General features: G+C 39.2%; 1 long non-coding RNA gene across 4 annotated transcripts; it reads right to left on the bottom strand.

Annotated features, from left to right (window-relative positions):
- Positions 1–239: 239 nt before the first annotated feature.
- LOC129481328 (uncharacterized) lies at positions 240–17,207 on the bottom strand. Of its 4 annotated transcripts, none has more exons than XR_008657349.2 (4): positions 16,796–17,151; positions 15,824–15,977; positions 7,011–7,150; positions 240–483 (listed from the first exon to the last, which is right to left on the bottom strand). It is a non-coding gene; the product is annotated as an uncharacterized lncRNA (long non-coding RNA). The 4 variants fall into 4 exon arrangements; XR_008657350.2 differs by having other exon boundaries at positions 240–478; XR_010120389.1 differs by lacking the exons at positions 240–483; positions 16,796–17,151 and adding exons at positions 5,775–6,140; positions 17,173–17,207.
- Positions 17,208–20,539: the final 3,332 nt, after the last annotated feature.

Genomic DNA, 20,539 nt, shown 5'->3' with positions numbered 1-20,539 from the left:
TTACTATGTTTAAGACTTTAATGGATATACATAAATATTTATTCATTTATTTCCTTCAGGCAAAACATAATTGTGAATATCTTTAGGAATATTTTTAAAACTGCTCTTCAGAAACTCACACCAATTTGCCTTATTACTAACAGTATATATGCACACCAGCGTTAGCTTTTACCCTGGTCTACGTTGGGTGTATTAGTTATCTATTGCTGTGTAAAAAATTACCCAGAGGTTTGCCAGCCTAAAACAATAAACGTTTATTTTCTCATGGTTTCTAGAAGTCAGGAATTTGGGCTGGGAGTCTCTCGGCCGGGAGCTCTCATGAGACTGCAAGTTCAGCTGCTTGCCAGGGCTGCAATCACCTCCCAGTTCACATGGGGGAGGATCTACTTCCAAGCTCACTCACTGGCTATTATCCAGATGTTATCAGGTCTTCGCCATGTGGGCCTCTCCATGGCGCAGCTCACAGCACAGCAGCTGGCTTCCCTCAGATTAACAGAATGAGAGACAGTGCCCGAGGAGGAAGCACCAGTCTTTTCAGAACCTCATTTTGGAAGTAATGTTCCATCAATTTGTCATATTCTATTTGTCAGAGCAAGTTACTACATCCGGCCCATATTCCAGGGAAGGGGATTACACAAGGAAGGGAATGAATACCAAGAGATGGGATCACTGTGGCCGTTTAGAAGCTGCCTATCACAGTATATTGCCTATCAAAGTATCCTTATTTCAAAAGTAAGCTTTCCCAAAAGTAATAACTCAATTTTATTTTACTTTGTTCATATTTGATTGCCTGTACAGTTGATCATATTGTTTATTTACTAATAAGCTAATATTTATCTAGTAAGATTTCTTTTTTTTTTTTTTTGAGATGGAATCTTGCTCTGTGGCCCAGGCTGGAGTGCAGTGGCGTGATCTCGGCTCACTGCAAGCTCTGCCTCCCAGGTTCATGCCATTCTCCTGCCTCAGCCTCCCGAGTAGCTGGGACTACAGGCGCCTGCCATCACACCCGGCTTTTTTTTTTGTATTTTTAGTAGAGACGGGGTTTCACCATGTTGGCCAGGCTGGTCTCGAACTCCTGACCTCAGGTGATCCACCTGCCTTGGCCTCCCAAAGTGCTGGGATTACAGGCATGAGCCACCGTGCCCAGCCTGTATGACCCTTTGAAACTGCACATTTGATTAGACTCCTTTGGCGTGCATGCCAGGCCTTGCATTCTCTGAGTATGGCCTTCCTCCCTAGCCTCGCCTCTCTTCACCCCTGCACATCCTCCTTCCATCTCAGCCTCTCCAAACCACGTAAAAGCTCTAAGATGCACTGTGCTGTTTCTTACCTCCAGTTCTCTTCATGTGCTGTTCTTGAAATGCTCCTCCCTTTTTTCTCATTCACTCACACTCGTCCTTTAAGTTCAGTTTAAGTGTCACCTCCTCAGAGTCTCCTTGCATTCTTCCATCTGACCTAGATGCCTCCTCTCCTCCCTGACTCTCTCACAGCACCCATTCCATACCCTATTATAATTGTTTCTTTTTTTTTTTCTTTTTATTTATTTATTTATTTATTTATTTTTATTATACTTTAGGGTTTTAGGGTACATGTGCACAATGTGCAGGTTTGTTACATATGTATCCATGTGCCATGTCGATTCCCTGCACCCATCAACTCGTCATTTAGCATTAGGTGTATCTCCTAATGCTGTCCCTCCCCCCTCCCCCCACCCCACAACAGTCCCCGGAGTATGATGTTCCCCTTCCTGTGTCCATGAGTTCTCATTGTTCAATTCCCACCTATGAGTGAGAACATGCGGTGTTTGGTGTTTTGTCCTTGCGATAGTTTACTGAGAATGATGTTTTCCAGTTTCATCCATGCCCCTACAAAGGACACAAACTCATCATTTTTTATGGCTGCATAGTATTCCATGGTGTATATGTGCCACATTTTCTTAATCCAGTCTATCGTTGTTGGACATTTGGGTTGGTTCCAACTCTTTGCTATTGTGAATAGTGCCGCAATAAACATACGTGTGCATGTGTCTTTATAGCAGCATGATTTATAGTCCTTTGGGTATATACCCAGTAATGGGATGGCTGGGTCAAATGGTATTTCTAGTTCTAGATCCCTGAGGAATCGCCACACTGACTTCCACAATGGTTGAACTGGTTTACAGTCCCACCAACAGTGTAAAAGTGTTCCTATTTCTCCACATCCTCTCCAGCACCTGTTGTTTCTAAACTGTAAACTCTTAAAGACCGAGTGCACTTTTAGCCTGGTGTATTAATATCGCATTTACAGACTTTATTTGAGTTTTTCCAGTAATGTAGCATATGCATTACAGCACAAGGTGATTATGTGCCCGCAACTTTCTCTGCTTTCCGGAGCTCCCAGGTGTGGGGTCTGGAGGCATGGGCAAGACCATCTACTGCTCAGAGCTGGGAGCTGCAGGTGCCACCTCCTTCCCCTAACCATGCCCCCTCACTTCTCCCTACTCTTGAGACTGAGCCCCATGGCCAAGCTGCTGTGGAGCCAGGAAATGAGATGTCTGGATGCTCTGCTGCTGGCCTGCCACAGCTTCCCATGCTATCTTCTTGGCCCCTCCCTATCCCCACCCCAACAAGACTGGGTGAGAGGGGAGGTGTTGATGCTCGTTCTGCTGACTGGCCCCTTTTGGGGGAGATGGCTGGCCCCAAGACAAGAGATGGTGGTTCTCTAAGCATAGAAGGTGGGAAACTCAGCACCTTTTCTTTTCTCAGTCAATTCCAGAAGTAACAGTAATAGCCAAATGCTTCTTGTGGGCCAAGAGCAATTTTGAGGGCTTTACATTTAATCCTTATGGTAACCCTATGACGAATGAATTAGCCTTATTATTCTCAATTGACATATGAGGAAATTGAGTGAAAGAAAGGTTAAGTAACTTAACAAAGTCACCAGCTAGTAAGTGGCAGCGCAGATTCAAACCAAAGCAGGCTGGCGCCAGAGCCCCTCTGTGTGCCCACGGGGCTCCACTGCCTCTCTCCTTAACCAGCTGTTACAGGGAGGTTCACTGACACCCACGGCGATGGTCCAGAGAAGTGCTTGGCAGCCAGGCATTCCTCCCTGAGCCTCAGTGACCGAGTGGGATCGTGGTGCTTCTCTTTGCCCCTCGTTTAATTCTACCTGCTGGATGTGGTTTTCAAGTTACAACATCTCTTGGCTGGCTCCCCATGGCTTTTCAAAAATGTTTCTCTTAGAGTTTAATTATTAGTCATCTGCCCACTATTTATTTGTACTTTTCATGACATTTACTTTCATATGCTTTTACTGCTTTTTTTAATTGATAAGGTAACATGCGCTCATGACAAGCTATGCTGATTGCAAAAAGTGCACAGTATGTAGAACAAAGGCATACATTTTGTTCACAGCTTAAATGTGGTGATAAAATGTATGCTTTTTTTGTCTGTGACTAATATAGCCTTCCTTCTAACTCCATCCTCACCTTACCTCTCTGCCACCCCCACCCACAGACTAGTGGCAAAAAATTAAAAAATAATAATAACTCGTGGCTCACGCCTGTAATCCCAGCACTTTGGGAGGCCGAGGCGGGCGGATCATGAGGTCAGGGGATCAAGACCATCCTGGCTAACATGGTGAAACCCCGTCTCTACTAAAAATACAAAAAATTAGCCAGGCATGGTGGCGGGTGCCTATAGTCCCAGTTACTCCGGAGGCTGAGGCAGGAGAATGGTGTGAACCCTGGAGGCAGAGCTTGCAGTGAGCCGAGATCGAGCCACTGCACTCCCTTCAGCAGGCAGCCTCATCAGCAGGCAGGGGAAAGGGGCGCCTTCGGGGTGGACAGACACCTCCTCAGGTCTCTCCTCTTATTATCAGAGTGAAAACCTTTTCAGAAGCTGTCCCAGCAGACTCCTCTATTTCATGTTACCCCTAACCTTGCCACATGCCCGGAGTTGGAAGGAACACTGGGAAGGAGAGTGCCAGGCATTTCCACAGCCTCTGCTGTGGGAAGCAGGATCTGCTGCCTTGGAGGAAGGGGGAGGTAGACGGCTGTGGCGTAAGAAACAGCAGCGTCTGCCACCTGAAACAGACCCTGCTCTTTCCCCTGGGCAGGGCAATGCTTTAAGTGCTCTAGGCTTGTGCTCAGAAAAGGAAAATAGAAGAATCCACTAATAATTTTAAAATATTATCTCCTGTATATGGCAACATACACTATGGATACATGGTAATACGTACTTTTTTGTATTTTACTTTTTTCATTTGACAATGCTAACTTAATCATATACTAAATTCTATATATACTAGGCTCTATTTCTGGACTTTCTGCAATGTCTAGTCCTGTGCAGTATGACACTTTGTGTTGTACAATCTGGCAGGGCGATGCATCTTTAGTACTCTTCAAAATTTGCTTAAATATTTTTGCAAGTATGTTTTTGTAATGTTAGCCCCATTTAGAGCTGAACTATGCCTTAAAGGCCTGGTTATACTCATGTTTACACACACATATTCATGCTTAACTGGAATTATGTGCTATTAAATGACCAAGTTCCTCTTGTTAGCTATCCCAGAGGGTCACAACTTCAAATTTCTACATGAGCCAGGCAAGTAATGTAAATGACTGAAGCAGGCTACAGTTCCAAGATTAAAACACAGCAATATTCTTAGCTTCCTGAAAGAAATAGTCTTTCCTCCATTTTTCTAGAACCATGTGTCTCATTTAATCTTTTTTGATGGAAACATAGTAATTAGGAAATATTTCTCAACTACCAAGTGACTAGTAAGTTGCATCCAACATTTGGCCTTAATTATGGGGAAATAATAAAGAGTAGTGGGGATTGTGGCAGATCTGCCTCTTCTAAGGAGAGTAATGGCATCAGCCCCAGCAATTGCTGCTACTGGGGATTACAGATACTCACATATCTGCTGATTTTTACAGAGAGCTAAAAATACAGATTTCATATGAAACTTCCTAATTTAAAATGCTAATATTTAACACATCTGCAGGCCAGGTGCCATCCATAGGCTACTAGCATGTAAGCTCTGAATTAGACCTATATATTACTACCATTAAAAAGTAGTTTTATGTTTGCTAAATTGTAAACTATTATTTTTAACTGACTAAACCAAATATAATCAAAATAGCTAAAAACCAAAACAACTCAGAGGAAACTGTATGTGAATTTATGTTGGATAATGTTAATATTAACCAAGGGGAACCAAATTGAGATCCAATGATTTCCCTAGCTTGTTTGGGCATAATCTTATTTATTCATTTTATTCAATTAATTTATTTACTGAGTACCAACTACATTCAAAGTGTGGTAGCAGACTTGGAGGGAAAAAGAAAAAAGACATGACATCTTCCCTGGTTTGACTTATTTTCTTAATGCCATTAATGACGATATTAACGTAAAGCAGCTAATAACAACATTAGCCCAGCTTTGGACTAAGGTTGTCACACATGCACACACACACACACACACACACTTTATTAAGATATTTAAATAAATATTGAGTTTTTTCTTTTAAGTATCACTCATAATGCAAATAAACAAAAAACCCTCCGAATTCTAGAAGAGTTCTTGTTTTCATTTAGAAGTCCAAACAATGGGAAAATTAATCAAGGTAAAGCAAATAATTTAAATATGTGAAGTTGTAAATTAAAAAAGAGGAAAACGCTGAGGCTGGATTCCTGACTTTATAACATGCTATCTTCACCGAGAGACATTAAGTAATATTATTTAATGTTACATTTTAAAATAGGTTTTGTAATGAAAGAAGAATCAGCCCCATCTCTACCTTAACCACAATTGATGTCAAATTGGCAAATTTGTTTCATTACGATTTTCTCTAATTCTTGACCACTTTCCAGTAGGTGTTTGATCAAAGTGAATGTCCTATTTTTATGTTTGTTTCTATACTGGTTACTTCCTCCTCAAGGGAATTACAAAACCAATCATTATTTAAAGCGTCTATTAAATTAGAAATATTTTTGATAGAGATATGATATAAATATACTTTCGTTGGCACTTCTATTAAAGTGATGGAGAGTTCTGAAATCATCTGTAGTTTGGTTTGTATGTTATCAGTAACTCTGAAGATTGTGAAGCTGCATCTTGAGAAGATATTTTTCTTCTGCCTGTGTCAAGTTGTCTATACTACAAAACAATAGAAAAATGCTCATATAAGTTGACTCACTTATGCTAGAAATGGGACCATTTTAAAAATCTATTATTTTTTGTGTAATTTGAGGGAACTGTTGAATAATTTTCAGGAAGTTAGAACTACGGCACCTGGATTTACCATGATAAGGTCCACTTTTCTTTTTCTCTTTCTTTTCTTGTGTGTGTGTGCGTGTGTGTGTGTGTTTGACAGAAAGATTAACAAATTAAAAGGACACATCATTAGTCAATAGGAATTTCAAAAATAACATACATGTAAATTCTTTTTTTTTTTTTTTGAGACGGAGTCTCGCTCTGTCGCCCAGGCTGGAGTGCAGTGGCGCAATCTCGGCTCACTGCAAGCTCCACCTCCCGGGTTCACGCCATTCTCCTGCCTCAGCCTCTCCGAGTAGCTGGGACTACAGGCGCCCGCCACCACGCCCGGCTAATTTTTTGTATTTTTAGTAGAGACGGTGTTTCACCGTGGTCTCGATCTCCTGACCTTGTGATCCGCCCGCCTCGGCCTCCCAAAGTGCTGGGATTACAAGCGTGAGCCACCGCGCCCGGCCTCATACATGTAAATTCTTGAAAGCAGGTAATAAGAATTTACATATATGTTTTTTTCAATAAAGTACTAGCATGTAAGCTCTGAATTGGACCTATATATTACTACCATTAAAAAGTAGTTTTCTTTTTGCTAAATTGTAAACTATTATTTTTAACTGACTAAACCAAATATAATCAAAATAGCCAAAAACTGGAATCTTTGGTGATTTCACTTTTCTACAGCGCCCTTAAGTGAAATAAATTTTTTTCTGTCTCTTTACAACAAAATGATACATATTTTTCTTTGTTTGTTTTACTTACCTTTATAAAAGAAAACTGTATGAGCTATCATTTAAAAAACTTCTGAGGCTGGGCATGGTGGTTCATGCTTGTAATCCCAGCACTTTGGGAGGCCAGCGGGGGAGGATCCTTTGAGCCCAGGAGTTCAAGAGCAGCCTAGGCTGAAATTAGGTGACAGATTTTAGGTATTAACCTACCCAGTAAAAAAATTCCAATGGTAATTTCCTGAATTTGAAATTATAATATTAAAAATTCATCATTTTATTTCCTTCTCTGTATGGATATCTCTTATCATCAAATAATCTCTGATTCCATATACTGTGAATCTGTTCATTATCATTATCATGCATGATTGGAGCAAGAGAGCTTTTGATTCCTACCTGGTGACTGTGAAAATCTCTAGGCCACCAGGTGGCAGAGTGTCCTTGGTTTAGATTCAGCATTGCTTTTTTTTTTTTTTTTTTCACTGATTGCCAAATGAATTAATAGTTTACAGCTATTGTGAGCAACCTTTAAACCTCTTACTCATGTACCCCTAAAATCATTTTGAAAACATGTGCATCACCCACAAACTTTTACGTTTACATATATTTCAACAAAAGTTTAAATAACTCAGGAGATGTAACTTTTGGCATACTGTAGAAACTTTAAAATAAAATTGTTATATCAATCTTTACATACATCTAATAGAATACAAAACATTATAGGGGTCTGATAACCACCATCATCTGTTTTTAAAAATTCTGAAATAAGCTCATCTTTCCTAGTTGGATGCTTTATATTACTCTTTTTTTCCTTGAATCTCATTTTCCATTTTATCTCCTCTACAGAATTTTATACTAATATAAAATATTTTATAATTAAAAAGCTGTGATCACCCTATTGTACTTCTCTGCAACAAGAGTATGTATATAGATATTTTATTTTTTGTGTCGTGACCAAAAGCTGTTGAATGTCAAAATTTTACTAATATACAGTTATCCAACACCATAAACATGTTACTTTTGATAAATAGTTATAACAAAAAGTGAAATTAATTGGAAATGCATTCCTGAATGAGTCAGCTTAGGGGCTAGAAGTTTTCATTGTTTGGGGCCCAGGATTCTTACACTCCCAGGCAGTGCACTGCAGTAAGATTCTGGATGGGAAGGGGGGGGCCTTTTGTAAAGTAGGAGAAGGGTGCTTGTGAAAGAAGAGACAGGAAGAGGAGATCCAGCCTAATGAAAGCTTGTTAATTTTAACATAATGGGCGCAGGTTAATTTTAGGAAAGAATATGTATATGAGCTGATGATCTAGAAATTTGTTTTCTTAAAACAGTGGTTCTCACCTAGGGGAGATTTAGCCCACAGGGCACATTTGGCAATGTTTGGAGACATTTTTGGCTGTCACACTGGGGGCAGGGTGCCGGCATCTATTAGGTAGAGGACAGGGCTACTGCTAAACTACTCTGAGAGCCCGAAACCTAGCAAGTGCTCAATACATGTTTGTGGAAAGGAAAAGACAATAAAAAGGAGGGAAGGAATCACACAATTGGCTGCAGAGAGAGCCACAGTAAGACGACTGGACTCCTGCAATTAAATTTGCTGAAAACCTCAGAGTACTGCCTTCTCTTCTGTGTTTATACAGTTTTCTTATCCGAAAGGAGAAATTCGAGGAATAAAATTTAAAAGGTCTACATTTTCCCAGTATATATTTTCATTAATTAGAGAAATCCTGAAAAACACAAAAAAGACCAAAATGACCCCTAATTTTACCACTTAAATACCTACAGAGAATGATAAATAGCAGCCCTTGTTTTGCTTATCTCATCCCACTTATATCTGCTAATCAGTTGATGTCCATTCCTTCATAATTTTTTCAAAGCTTTTTTTTTTCTTTTGATGGGAGTTTCGCTCTTGTTGCCCAGGCTGGAGTGCAATGGCACGATCTTGGCTTACTGCAACCTCCACCTCCCAGATTCAAGAGATTCTCCTGCCTCAGCCTCCTGGGTAGCTGGGATTATAGGTGCCCACCACCGTGCCCGGCTAATTTTGTTGTATTTTTAGTAGACACGGGGTTTCACCATGTTGACCAGGCTGGTCTCGAACTCCTGACCTCAGGTGATCCACCTGCCTTGGCCTCCCAAAGTGTTGGGATTACAGGTGTGAGCCACCGGGCCCAGCCTTTTCTAAGTTTATAAAGAGCAATTTATACCTTTAAACTTTAGAGTATAGAATATTAAGATGGCTTCAAAATTGCCTATTGAGAGATTCTTTCTTTCCTAATATTAAAAGCACAGTGGTCCATTGGGGTTATATATGTATACTCACACACACACATACACACATATTATTGTGTACTGTGGGAAACAAATGACCATACTTTAAAAATAATCTTTATTGAGATATCATACTGCTAAAGTTTAGAACCATCTCCTTGGGGGTTTAGGCAACCGCAAATTTAGAGGGAACCCAGCCCTCTATAAGACCCACTGCACTCCTGACACTAATTGCAGGTTTGGGGGATTGGTCCCAAAACCACCCTTGAGTTCATTTATTCATTAGAGGGACTCACAGAGCTCACTAAGAACTGTGACACTCACAGTTACGATTTATTACAGGGAAAGGTTACAGATTAAAATCAGCCAAGGGAAGAAGCACAAAGAGCAGAATCCAGGAAAAATACCCAACGTAGAGCTTCTGTTATTCTCTCCCCATGGAGTCTTAGAATTATTTTCTCAGTATGTGTCTGTAACAATATGCATGGAATATTGCCAAGTAGGGAAGTTTTCAGGGGGCTCCATTATACAGGTGTGATTGATGGCCTGTGTGGCTGATCTCCGTCTCTGGCAAGCTGACACTGTGTGACTCAAATGCCCACCCTATATCCCATTGTTGGTCTTTCTGATGGGGTCAGCCCCACCCTAAATACTATCTGGCATGGCTAGATCCAACCTTACATGACATTGTTAGACTACTAGCATAATCCAAGGCCCCCAGGTAAACAAAGACTCCTATCTCCTATGAAATCCAAGGGCTTAGATGTTACCACCCAGAAGCTGAGGGCAAAGGCCAGACCTCTTTGGGTGTAAATTTAAATTCTTTACTACACATATATACGTACAACCTATACATAGCCATTTTAAGTGTACAGTTCAGGCTGGGCGCCATGGCTCATGCCTCTAATCCCAGCACTTTGGGAGGATGAGGTGGGCAGATTACCTGATATCAGGAGTTTGAGACCAGCCTGGCCAACAAGGTGAAACCCCGTCTCTACTAAAAATACAAAAATTAGCTGAGCGTGGTGGCACTTGGCTATATGTAGTCCCATCTACTTGGGAGGCTGAGGTGGGAGAATTGCTTGAACCAGGAGGCGGAGGTTGCAGTGAGCCAAGACTGCTCCACCGCACTCCAGCCTGGGCAACAGAGTGAGATTCTATCTCAAAAAAAAAAAAAAAGAAAAGAAAAAGTGTACAGTTTAATGACTTTCGAAAAAATGTATACATCTGTGTGACCACCACCACAATCAAGAAAAAGGACATTTCCAGCACCCCAGAAAGTTCCCTCTTGTTCCCTTGTGGTCAGTTCCTCTCTGCTCCCTGGCAGGTTTCCCCTGTTTAGAATTTCATGTATAAATGGAATCATACAGTATGAATGATTTGCTGTCTGGTTTCTTTCAGGCAGCATGTTTTTGGGATTCATGCATAGTGTGCCAGCCGTGTGTTAGTGCTAGGTAGGATTTCATCTCCCATGTATGTGCCACAATGCGTCATCTATAGATTCACCTGTTCAACATTTGGGCTGTTTCCAGTTTTAGGCTACTTTGGACAAAGCTGCTATAAACATTCCCATATATGTGTTTGTGTAGACATATGTTTTCATTTATTTTGGGTAACTCGCTTGGAGTGGAATTGTTGGGTTGGATGGTAATCATGTGTTTAATTTATAAGAAACCGCCAAACTGTTTCTGTCGTGGTTCTAACATTTTACGTTCCTGCCAGTAAAGTATGAGAATCCAATTGCTTCACAGCCTCTCTAGCACCTCGGGCTTTCTAACTTTAGTCATTTTCATGGGTGTATAGAGTAATTACTTATTGTGGTTTTAATTTGCATTCCCTGGTGACTTTTTATGAGTTTACTGGCAACCATATATCTTCTTTTGTGAATCTGATGAGATTCTTTGTCTATTTTCAACTGGGTTGCCTGTCTTCTCATTGATTTGTAGGAGTTCTTTATATTTTTTGGATATATCCTTTTCCAGATATGTATGTTTGTAGCTTGCTTTTTTAAGTCTCTTGATGGTATCTTTTGAAAAGCAGATTTAATTTTGATGAAACTGAAGAAAACTATATTTTAAAATGGTGCTGTGAACTCTGAATACATTTATAGCTATTTCGTTGCCATCCAAAAATTCTACAAATGTTATCCAACAGGAAACTGATGAGTTTTAGGGGAGTGCCCACTTACAAAGCCTTTCTCCTAAAATTAAGTGGTGTTAATAGTAATATTACACAGTTTCTCACAGATCATCAACTAAGTCCTTCTTTGGTGGGAAAGGCAGATGCTTTCCAAGAAATAGGTATTAATTCTACTTCCTACTCTATTTTTTCTTTACATAGTAGACACAAAAACCATTAAAGCTGGCTGGGTGTGGTAGCTGACACATGTAATCCCAGCACTGTGAGAGGCTGAGGTGGGTGGATCACCTGAGGTCAGAAGTTCAAGACCAGCCTGGGCAACATGGTGAAACCCTATCTCTACTAAAAATACAAAAGTTAGCTGGGCATGGTGGCTCATGCCTGTAGTCCCAGCTACTCGGGAGGCTGAGGTAGGAGAATAGCTTGAGCCCGGGAGGTGGAGGTTGCAGTGAGCCCAGATTGCGCCATTGCACTCCAGCCTGGGCGACAGAGTGAGACTCCATCTCAAAACAATAATAATAATGAAATTAAAAAAAATTTTTTTTAACCATTAAAGCAACCAAATAGTACAATATTGGCTACTACATTGCTTTGGCTGCTACATTTCAGGCACTGTGCTAAAATAATTAATCCTCATGGAAACTCTGTGAAGTAGATATTTTTGTCTTCGTATTCAGATACTCAGGTAAGGACAGTGAGTTCAGAGAAATTAAATACCTGAATGAATATCAGACAAAGAGGTGGCTAAGCTGTGATTCCAAGCTAGGTCTAACTCCAAAGCTGGTGTTCTTCATTAATATTCTGTATCTGTTCAGGACATGTACAAATCAAATCATGGATATTTGATTTTAGATATACTGAATGTTGATTTTGGCAGGTTGTAGAGGGAGTAGAGGCTGAGGAGAGGGGAAGGGGGACAAAGATCAGGTCTGGAACTTATTTTGGCAGGGGCTGTTCATGCCTCCAGTTCCTCATCCCCTAGATAGGCTGGATAACTTTATGAGGATTAGAGTAGCCAAGCCAAACTGAACCAATTTAAACACATTCAGAAGCAGAACTGCTTCAGATAATCTAACCAGTTAACAGGACATTCAGCTTATCACATGCTCTGCCGGAATTTCACAGGATCCTTCTTTTGTTAAAGAATATTGGAGAGCGACTTCCTCAAACTTTATGCTAAGGCTTGATCTACCATTTCACATGTAATCAATACTTTTCTTGTTACCACTTATGTCAGATCTCCTCATTAAAGTCATGTAATTATTTGGAATCTTATCCTAGTGATTAACACAATTAATGCCAACTCTCTTTTGAAACCTTTAATGCATTGTTATTTTCCAACTTGGCAGATGTGAAATTCCTTTAGTTTACTGAAGCTGCAAGTTTGGGACTTTGGTAGTCTCACATTAGTAGTCACACATTCTACTAAGGCCCTTCCTTCTACCTGATGCCCTGAGTGGATGTCACTTGCACAGCAAACATCAAATGCTCAGTGATATCATTAAGTTATAACTGCTTTAATCAGCAATACAGTGTCCGCTATTGTATAATTCTACTGAATTCTGATTGTTTGGATTTTCCTTTTTACAGTTAATTGTTGCATTTGAAAATCCAGATGATCTTGACTAGTCAGACGGAGATGAATTAAAAGACTGTGCATAACCTATTAGAAGTTATGCACTTATTAATAAAAAGACAAATCTGTGTTTTCCCCCTTCTTTAAAAATCAAGCACCAAAACAATAATTTAGTTTTAGAATGCATTAATATGGTATTCAACTGCATTGTGGAAGGAAGAAGTAAATTAGAAAGAAAGTGATAGTTACATGTGCTTAGAAATGGGCTATTTTCAACCAAGGGAAAAAGGAACCCTTATATAAATGCCAATGCTCTTTTTTTTAATTGCAAAATAATATTTAAAAGATAGTTAAAAGACTTTCAAGTCTTTTAAGAAATGACAGTTAAAACAGAATTTTGCAGCCTTTTCTTTTATCATAAACTATAAGAAGAGGTGAAATCCACAATTTTCTGAAATTTTGTCCCATGTAAACTTCCAAAATGTTTCTTATTTTTAAGCCTGGAAAACATTAAAACACCTTTATCCTGAGAAGTTTGTGTCACGTTCATATCTGCTCTGATCCTCCCACAATCCACTATTTGATTATTAAAGGTAATTGGCACTTAGCATCAAATCTTTAATACACTGATATCTAAGTATCTAATTTTCTTACTATCAGACAGGAATTTAGACTTCTTATAAAGTTTTCATGCTTATTTGATTGTTGCTGCTTATAATGAAGGCCTCAATAATCATAAAAATTCCAATAAATGTTTCAGATATAAAAGAAATTTAAGCAATATTTTTAAAAATTAGGGTGAAAAAATGACAATAGCCATGTCTTTCTCCCTCTCTGAACATATTCCCTAAAAAAAACCCCAAAAAAAGTTTCTCATTAGAAATAATTATGAATATATTGTCTGTGCTTCACAAATGAGTTGTAAATATAAAAAAAGAAGTCAGATAAAATATATATACTAAAAAGGGAGAAAAGACATATAATATACTCTGTTCCTTTGGAATCCTATTTTCAAAGTGCTTTACAAATTACCATATTCTTATAGTATTTCGTGAGTTAAGTAGATAGTTAATATTCTTGGTATTTGGCAACTCAGATCATAAAGAGGTAAAATATGCTAAATTGTCCACATCCCTTGAGCCTACCCCTGAGTACTTTGTCCACGCTCTTCTCCTCTGTCCATGGTGCTCTGCCTAGGGGATGTAGATAGCCATCCCACCCTATAGGGGTTAGCTGGGCCAACTGAGAAGGGGCCATGACAAAGAATAGCTTAGGCATCACTTGACATCAGGCATAGAAAGAGAACAACTAATGGGTAAGAAGACTCAAGTGATATTGATCGGTGGCTCCCCAGGGTTGAATTCAGAACATGTTCTGCTGTCTCCTGGGTGCCAAGTTTTGATGGAAAGGGCAAAGGACAACTTGAACAATGTGGGGTGGGCGGGTGAAATCTCCATTCATTGTTGTTCACGTGGGAATGCAGTGCTCGGAATGAGGGAGATCTTGACAAGGCTCCCTGCCAGTAGCGGCCTCTTGTTTCTTATCAAAAACGGAATACTCAGTCCTTCTTTCTCTTCACCGTTGGGGTTGGAAAGTATTGGGAGAGCATATTGGTACCAGAGGGCAGAGATATTGTGTGAAGAGGACCTTTGTGCTTACTGGGAAAAAAATAGGAGAATGAAAAGAGGAGATTCCAAAGGAAAGAACAAGACTTGGAAGTTGGAAAACAGAAAACAGACTAAACGAAAAAGAATAAGCAAGAAAGTGGCCCTGGGTCTAGAAAACACCAATTTTTTTCTTTTGCCAGAGGGTGAGAGGTCCAATGTAAAGGAAACACACACACACACACACACGCACACTTCAAGAAGCTCATGTAAGGAAAGAGTAGGCACAACCTATATAGACATTAGTAGGGGGCAGGTCAAATACATTATGGTACATCCATACAATAGATACCATATAGGCTTTTAAAAGGATTTAAGTATGCAAATATTGGCACAGATATCTAAGAATGATTTACTAAAAAAATAAAATGGCAGAGTAATTTTTAAGATATAATTTTATCCTAAAAATAATAATATAGGTTAGCATATGTATAGAAAACAATATGGAGGGTAAAGCATCAAGCAGCCAAAGGTAGTTATTTCTTGTGGGAGAAAGGGAGAACGAGGAGAAATTATTGTGGAAGGTGATTATGTTTTATATTACACATTTTTGTGTTATTTGAAACTTTTTTTTTTTTTGATGTAGTCTCACTCTGTTGTCCAGGCTGGAGTGCAGTGGTGTGATCTCAGCTCAGTGCAACTTCCATCTCCTGGGTTCAAGTGATTCTCTTGCCTCAGCCTCCCGAGTAGCTGGGACTACAGGCACACGCCACCATGCCTAGCTAATTTTTGTATTTTTAGTAGACAGGGGTTCACTATGTTGGCCAGGCTGGTCTCGAACTCCTGACCTCATGATCTGCCTGCCTTGGCCTCCCAAAGTGCTAAGATTACAGGCATGAGCCACTGCGCCTGGCCTATTTGAAACTTTTAAAAATAAAAATTATATCGTTTCCATTGTGTATTAGAAAGAAATCAATAATAAGTATAGAAATAAATTACATTGCAAAGAAGAAACATAATACATAGGTTAAAAAAAGAAAATTTTATAATTTGCAGTAAAACTTAACATTGAAGTAATCTATACCCAGATATCTGTATCTGTGAAATGGTGATCCCAAAGTAAGAGTTTTAATTTCATTTAAAGAATGTTTGTCTTAAATTGACATGCGTGGTGAATTTTTAAAAGGTGATAATTATAGAAGTGTATTATACTTTATTAGCTCTAAAACTGAATATTAGATATAATCCATAACTTACCTATTGATGTAATTGACATTTGTCAGTAATTGAGTATTTTCTTCTGATCAATTTGAATTATTCTCTTCAGCTCTTATATTTGGGTAAATCTCATAAAGTAACTCTAATTGCTTTAATTTAAAGACAGTCCTTCCAACAAGAGACTCACAAAGCACTAAGAGGAAAGAGAGAGCAATAAAATTTTACAAATATGTATTGAAATACATGAACAGCATATTTTAAATCAGGTCTTTAGAAAACAGCGGAATTTGAAAGCCATCTAACTGGACTGCAATAGTCAACCTGCATAGATGGGCCCAATTGCTGTAACGTTTGAAGTAACTAGACTAGGTTACATGTAAAACATACAGTAATGACAATTTCACCTGGGAGTCTGGACATTCTTCTACTTATCATTTAGGAAAAGCTCTCATATGAAATCAGATCAATAAGCTATCCAGGGCATTGTAAAATCTCAGCCGCAGCCATACCAAAAAGAAAAAAAAGTGTAGGCCGAACACGGTGGCCCATGCCTGTAATCCCAGCACTTTGGGAGGCCGAGGTGGGCAGATCACCTGAGGTCGGGAGTTCGAGACCAGCCTGACCAACATGGTGAAACCCCGTCTCTACCAAAAATACAAAATTAGCCGGGCGTGGTGGTGCATGCCTGCAATCCCAGCTACTCAGGAGGCTGAGGCAGGAGAATTGCTTGAACCCGGGAGGCGGAGGTTTCGGTGAGCAGAGATCGCGCCATTGCACTCCAGCCTAGACAACAAGAGGGAAACTCTATCTCAAAAAAAAAAAAAAAAAGTAAATCTTTTATTGTGTACAAAATCACACATAAGCTATGTTCCAGTTTGTTTGCATATGGCAGTCAGGTCAGATAGAATTCTATTTAATAGGATGTCATCAACAATCCACTCACATAGAGCTGGGGCCCTGTCCCAAATTAATGCAACCGTAAGATGAATTGCCTAAGATGGAGAAACTTACATGTATTTATGATTTTGGAAACTCTTGAAGGCTTGTCTTATACATATCAGGCTGAAGTAAAACTTCAGAGACATTTCTCCCCATAGTATTGTAAAATTAGAGGCCAGGCACAAAAGAAATAAAAGGCTAGGATGAGGAAGTCAGTAGGGGCGGGGCGGGGGGATCGTTAACACCTAGAACAGTGCGAAAAGGCCACAGGAAACGGTCCCCTTCAGCCATCTGGACCAAGGTGAGGCACTAGGGAAACCCAACGGGAGACACCGCTCTTAGACAGGAAGAGTTGCTGGCTGTAAACAACTCAGGCTGTTTTGTCTTGTGAGAACAGTTACGGAATGGACACCGCGAGGGCAACGGACTTCTGAGATAACTAAACGCACCTCTCCTTGGCCACTCAGCTCCTCAACGGGCCCCACCCTTCCCAGGTTGCCTTCCCAGTGTGCCCCGCGCCTTTCCCGGCGTGCCCTGCTGCCGCTCCCCAAGCTGCTCTCCTGGAGGCCTCGGGTCGCCCCTCCGCCATCTGCAGCTCCCTGCAGACTTGCAGGCTCAGACGGGAGCTGTCCACTGCCTGCATCAGGAAAAGGGCTTGCTTGCGTGTGGTAACCACCTTCTTCAATGTGAGATTCCCCCAGGTCCCATAAATGCTTGGGAAATTTCCCTAACCCCCTCCCATTCCATGTGACCTTCAAAATCCTGAAAAACCTATGGCCCCAAGGCTTACCCACCTGGGAACAAGTCTCGTCTCCAAAAGTCAATCAACCTCAGGTTATGCAATCTAGGGAGAACACCTGCTCAGGATCAAAACGTTTCCTCTTCATTCTTTTGCAGAAATCTTCAGCTTTAGCCTGTCTTTAGCTATTATTCATTGTCTAATTGCTTTGTTCCCCAGTAACTCAAATGAAATCAAATTCTGCAGAAACCGAGTTTCACTGTGTCTGGAGGAAGAAGGAATGCAAAGGGAGTGTGAGGAAACGAACCATTCACCTTTTTCAGTCGTAGCGTCGAAGTGAATACAAACTTTACCCAATTGTATTGTTGATACTATGAATGTGTGACATTAAGAATTTAGAATTTATAGAGTAATCTATGTGTTCATTAACAAGCTTGAATCTAGAAATAATCTTGTTGGTTGGTAGCTTAATTGTGATTATCCTGCACATTTTAAAAATGAAGAAACAATCTGTGAGAGCTTACGAGACTTTCTAAAGCCTCACATCGAATAAGTAGCAGAACTAAGGACCCAAACCCAGGTCTTCTCACTTTATTACTCATGTTAAGAAATTCTTTTTTAAAAAAGTCATTGAAATTATTATTCGAAGCCCTTCACTTATGTTTATTTTGATTAATATAAATAAATGTTCTATGATGGCAAATATCCTTTTCTTTGAAGATAGCCTGATAATAAAAACAAAACACATCCATGTATAGAGAGATAGATACTGTAGATACAGAGATATTATATATAGAGTAAGAGAGAAAGAGAGAGATACAATATAAGTGTACAATACAGGAAAGGCAGTTGTAGGGAAAGAAAGAGAAAGAGAGAGAAAAAGAGAAAGGGAGATCTCAAGTTGATATGGCTCAAAAGAGAGGCCTCTCAGTTGGGAGGTCCTCTGGGGATTTGGGATGACGCTGGGCCACTTGTGGTTCATAATACCAGGATCACACTCGTAATTCCCATATCTCAGGCTCAGTCCCACCTGGCCCTTCTGGAGACTTTCAAGCCCATGGATCTGACTTTGGAGTACAAGATGGAGAAAAGACAAGACGTATTACTCAGGATGGGTAATGAGTATGTCATCTACCAAGAGATCCTGCATATATGATCAGGATTAATGTTTTTTATCATCACCCTGTGTTTGATCAGAGTTTTTGTTTTTGTTTTGTTTGTTTTTAATGTGCTTTTAACGTCTAATGTTAGAGTAGTAAATTCCTGGAAAATCAGTTAAAGGCTGGATTATTTCTCCATTTTGAAGTATATACTTTTACCAGAGCTTGAGAACTTATTTTATAATAATACCCAGATATTTTCTGAGGGAATATAGTATTAAAGATTTTGACAGTAATAAAGAGAACAGAGGTGATGAAAAATACTGTTTTTCCTGCACTATATATCCTGGTGTGTATTTTAAAGATAAAGTAATCTACTGGAAAAGATGTTGATGTAAGAAATTAAAGTCTTTAAAAAGAAGCTCTAAACATTGTACTTTTTAAAAAGAGGATAAGAATATCATCCTGAAATACTTTTTGAGTATTACACATGATTTAATTGCATACTAAAATAATTTAAGTATCCAATTAAACACAGATTTGTGAGGAAAATAGATGGTTCTGTTTAGGGATTTGGTTGAAGAACCAATGTTAAAATGCAATGAAACAAACCCAGATTTACATCAGTAGATGTAGTATTATTTCTAAAACACATAATTAGAAAAATATATTTAGCCAATATAGATTTTTTTTGTTTTTGAAGAATATGTCATTTAGCAAAAATTACAAAGTCCTTAATGAAGAGGGCTAAAGTCATTAATACATAAGCATTTCAGTTGTAAGCCTTCCCATTATAGTTACCTGTAGGGGTAAATAAAGGAGCTTTATTAAATGTAAGGCCCCATCTTTTCTACTTAAGTCTTTTAGACTTTTAGATTCCTTGGAAATTTCACCCACTAAAATCAAAGTGTGATTGCTAAATCAGTATTAAGATAGTAAGAATCCAACTGTGGGTTTTTTTCCAGATTATTTATTTTTTATTTCTTCTTGGATTCTATATACAAATACTATGCTTTGGTATTTTGAAACTTAAATAACAGAAAAGGGGAATTTCTATAATGGGATTCCTACTACTTATTTTATATCTATGAAAGCTACTTTGCTTGTTTATTTGCTATATACAGACAGAAAAATGTATGGAGCTAATTTTAAAAACCCAATATATTTTCTGTTACGGAATTTAAAATAAGCCTGACAGTAACTTATTTTTTTGTCCTTGGGGAGAAATATCAGAAGCTAGTTTCCTCTCTGAGGGCAGATCAAATTTATTGTGTGACAGATGATTTCTTAAACACACTGGATCTGTCCTAAAATACTATCTCTGGGATATAGGCCTTAAGACTACCTTCTAAGTGAAGGAGGTCTTTGGGATACTTAAGAATGTACGCTCTCTTGGATAAAGTCTGAGATGAACTATTCTTATTTCAAAATCCACTTACAGAGTATAGTGTTAAAGGTTAGCTTTAAGTGTATTGACTTTGTCATAATCTTATACATGAATATTTAAGTTTCTCTGGAAGGATTGTGGAGAGACCTTTTTCTGCTAGAGAAAGTGTGCAACATGGTACAGAGAACTGTAGGAAGAGAAATGGCAGCCCTGCTTGAGCAGTGAGAATAATAAAATGGTCACCTGGAGAGCTCCAGAGACAGTAGGCAAGGTTCAAATTCAAGCTCTACCAGGTAATAACTATGTAAGGTTTCACTGTACAACAGAGATAATATATAGTACATTTACCTCATAGTGTTGTTGTAAGGATTATATAAATACAGGTAATGTATCTGACATGCAGTAGGCCGTCAATAAATATTTGCTATTATCATTACAGCTGAAAACTTAAGCTACTTACCTGTACCTAGAGAGATAGTGAGTGATGAGCTAAAAATATGGCCTAGATGATTATGTTTGAGGTTTAGAATCTTAATCCATCTGGCCTCATACTAATTTTCCTTGTTATACTACCTGTAACGTAACCTCCG

This window comes from Symphalangus syndactylus, chromosome 4, assembly GCF_028878055.3.
Source record: "Symphalangus syndactylus isolate Jambi chromosome 4, NHGRI_mSymSyn1-v2.1_pri, whole genome shotgun sequence".
NCBI classification, from domain to species: Eukaryota; Metazoa; Chordata; class Mammalia; order Primates; family Hylobatidae; genus Symphalangus; species Symphalangus syndactylus.
The sequence above is the reverse complement of the archived record's forward strand: the minus strand, read 5'-3'. Positions and strand labels throughout refer to the sequence as shown.